Raw genomic sequence first — 3,873 nt, 5'->3', positions numbered from 1 at the left:
ATATATATACACTAGAGTAAGCACTTAAATTCGAAACAAGGTTCGAACGGGAACGTGAAACTCTGAGTAGCAGTTTTTGTAATAATTTTGCCGTTTTTTAATAAAGTATATATGTATGTGTGTGTGTGTGTGTGTGTGTGTGTGTGTGTGTGTGTGTGTGTGAGAGAGAGAGAGAGAGAGAGAGAGAGAGAGAGAGAGAGAGATAGCATATATGTATGTATATATATATATATGTATATATGCATGCCTATATAATACATATATGTATATACACATAAATATGTTTATAGATACATGCATACATACATACATACATGCTCACATACATACATAGACTTGGAACACATCGTCAAGCTTTGCATCTCTGTTGCTTGCGTCTTTACATCCCTGATTCATTTAACCGTTTTGATATCACAATAAAATATTGGAGAGATTTCACCAGACGTGTCTAAAGTGTGTACTAAACATTAGTTAGAAATTCTTTACACTTAGCTCAAAAAGCCGAAGAAGAAGGGTTGTCCCAGTATGGAAGCTCGCTTCATCAAGTACTATGGAAGTTTTAAGATTTATACTAAGAATCTTCGAGATATTTCATGTTGCAGTTGTCCATCTTATGTCTTACTGCCTTTACAGTGTTCATAGAACACTGGGCAGCACATATAACGCTGGCATTTCGATATCCGACGCGAATCATCATGGTACAGGTAACTTTTTCCCAATATTCAGATGGCTTCCATTCTTCCATGTCAGCTAACTTTTCTTCAGCACATCTCTAATCTTTATGCTCTCCAAAGCAGTTGACTATTCTCCAATACATGAAGCTGTTCCTGTAAAAGAAGACGTAAACAATCGTCAAATTACCCCGAACACCATATATTCTATTACCAAACATACTGTTCTTCATTTTCTTTAATATTTGAGGGAAATTTGATAAATATTTCAAGCAGGTCAAATGACCAGATAGAGGCTCCTTTGTGGGTGAAAATATGTTTAATAGAAAAGATGAGATCTTGAGAAAGATCAAGCATTAAAGAGACAGTAAAAAGCATAGAGAGAAAAGGAAAGAATGAATGGCGTAAATGTATACCAAATCAAGTTACTATGACAACTAAAAATGGTATTTCAATTGGATGAGACATAATTAAGGTTTCTTCAACGTGTATAATCGAAATAATTTCGTTTGTGAATGTTTAAATTAATTGCAGTGTTAACCTTATTAACAACAGACAATCAAGTCAGTTTTACAACTCAGTGATATCTAACGCAAATGAATTTCATTGATTAACTGGAGAATTATTATCATCTCACCAGAGAGACCTAGAAATATCTCTAAGAAATGTACACACTTGCCAATGAAAATAACAAACTAACCTTTCAAGGATTGCACTTACATTTTATTAAACAATTTTGAGGATCATTTCTGTCATTAGTCAACACACACACACATACATACAACCATAATCTTCCCTCATACGCCAAAGCTACACGTTAAAAGTTAGCTTAAACATTTTAAAAGTCTTTCTGACGAAGTGCTTCTCCCGAAACGTCAGTACACTCGTCTTCCCATGATATTCGAACTTATTTACATTTATGAGCTTTACCCCCCAAAAATTCAACATATGTACTGACATCTCGGGAGAAGCACTTCGTCAGCGAGACTTTAAAAATGTTTAAGTTAGCTTTTAATGTGTAGCTTTGGCATATGAGGGAAGGTTATGGTTGAAAGTGTTAACCAGTCAAAAAGAGTATTAACGGGAAATCAATGGACGAAGTGATGAGAAAATATTGGGAGGAACGGTACTTAGGAGTCATACAGACACTGAAAGCAATTCCAGGCCGAAGGTGGGTGCTAAAATGTTGCAACGATTTAAGAGTTTATGTACATTTGCTTGCTTACTCATGCCACCTTTATTTGCTCTTAACTGTTTCCATCCCATGAACATAACTCAATCCCACATGCATTTTGCTACGATAAACATTAAAAGACATGTTTCTCTTTCCGACAGAAGGTCTGTGTTCTATCATCCCATCAAGAAATACAAATTTATTCGAATTGTCAACTAAATTCATTTTAATCAACACCAAGCATCACTAATGTTTTCCAGTGAAGGATCGAATCACTAAAGATGGAAGCCACGTCTCCTTTAAATCACACCCTCTGTCCAAAAAGGCAAAAAAAAAAATGACACACTAATCAATATTATTTCCTGTTCGAAAAGTTAGGATGGCGATAGCTGAAACATTTACGAGAATATGTCCACTCATCATGGTTGGCTGGGGGTTAAACGACAGCAAAAATAACAATTAAATAGCGCACGGCGCGTACATGTCCGACTCTTATAGACAGGGATGGGGAAATATGCAGGGCGGAGCAAAGACAAAAAAGAAGAAAACGAGAGAAGTGGAGGAGAGAGTGAGAGAAAAACCGAGACTATTAGAGAAAGAACCTAATAAAATAACTGTAATTGCGATGACGGATATCTTTGATGTGTGTCGGTACTAAAATGAGAGACCATGTGACACAAATTAAGCAAACAGTTCATGTCTTGTGTCGCAATGTCTATAATTTCAGATGATTTATCTTACACATTAGAGGACAGCAGAGTTTTTTTGTTTGTTTTTTTTTTTTTTTTTTTTTTTTTTGTTTCATTCTCTTATTTTCATTCGTTTTGTGGTTTTTGATGTTGGACATATATTCCAAACAGATCTTAACATGAATAAATATTTGTCATAATTAGGTAATTATATCATGTTACCGATCAACAGGCCAATTTAAAATACTAGTGACAGGGGTTGCGAGGCAGTATGCAAATTTACACACACACAAACACATGTACAAATATATATATATATGTATATATGTATGTGTATGTGTGTGTGTGCGTGTGTGCTTGCGTGTGGAGGCGAGTGGTTTAGTGTAGCGTTTAGGGTGATGCACCCATGATCGTATGATTGTGGTTTCGATTCATGGACCGGACGATGCTTTGTGTTCTCGAACAAATCGTTTCACTTCACATGGCTCCAATCCATTCAGTTGTCAAAAGTGAGTAATTCTACGAGGAAACGGCGTCCCGCTCGCGAAATTTTATTTCCCACGAGAGTTCCGGACACCAGTTTTGAACTCATTTGCATACAGCCAATCAGAGCTCAACTATCAAACTAATTTATGAGCGCATAACAAGTGATGGGCGATAAGATAAAGTCTCTTGGGTATGGAATGACCATGCTTCTTTTCCCTTTGGATAATGCTTGTTGTTCTTGTTCTTGTTCGAACCATGGCTGTCACTGCGTAGTTATTTGTGATGTTGTTTACTTTGTAAAACAGTAAGTTGCTAATACAAGGAATATGACATATTTCATATTATTAATCAAGGTACTCTCCTCATCAGGATGTTACACTAAGTTCATAAATACATCTACATACCGGGCCGGTCCACCGTCAGCGGCAATGTGATTAATAATATGAAATATGTCATCTTCCTTGGCACATCTCTGAAACGACCCGTAGATGTGATGCTTATATTTTTTTCTTTCGTTGGTTTTAATGTCTTTAATACTTAATCCTTTCAAGTTAAATTTTTAATTTCATCATACAATGTACGATTTTAAATGTAATTACAAATGATATGTTCTTATTTAATTACAAATATGTTCTTATTTAAATTAAATCGTGTTTTATGCATTGCATTGATATTGTCTGTTTATATATATTTGTGTATTTTGGAATTTTATGTCCATTCTATTGAGAATATATGTATTTACATAAGTTTTGGATGCGTATTTCAATTATGTTCTTTTAGACTTCACCTGTGTTGCTTCCATAATAATATTATTTCATATGTATGTATATATATATATATATAGATATATATG

General features: G+C 34.8%; 1 protein-coding gene across 3 annotated transcripts in view; it reads left to right on the top strand.

Moving 5' to 3' along the window:
* Positions 1-3,873, top strand: part of LOC106881680 (WD repeat-containing protein 64) — a 65,565-nt gene that overhangs the window by 575 nt on the left and 61,117 nt on the right. The window lies entirely within an intron of this gene.

Source organism: Octopus bimaculoides, chromosome 4, assembly GCF_001194135.2.
Source record: "Octopus bimaculoides isolate UCB-OBI-ISO-001 chromosome 4, ASM119413v2, whole genome shotgun sequence".
Taxonomy (NCBI): domain Eukaryota; kingdom Metazoa; phylum Mollusca; class Cephalopoda; order Octopoda; family Octopodidae; genus Octopus; species Octopus bimaculoides.
The sequence above is the reverse complement of the archived record's forward strand: the minus strand, read 5'-3'. Positions and strand labels throughout refer to the sequence as shown.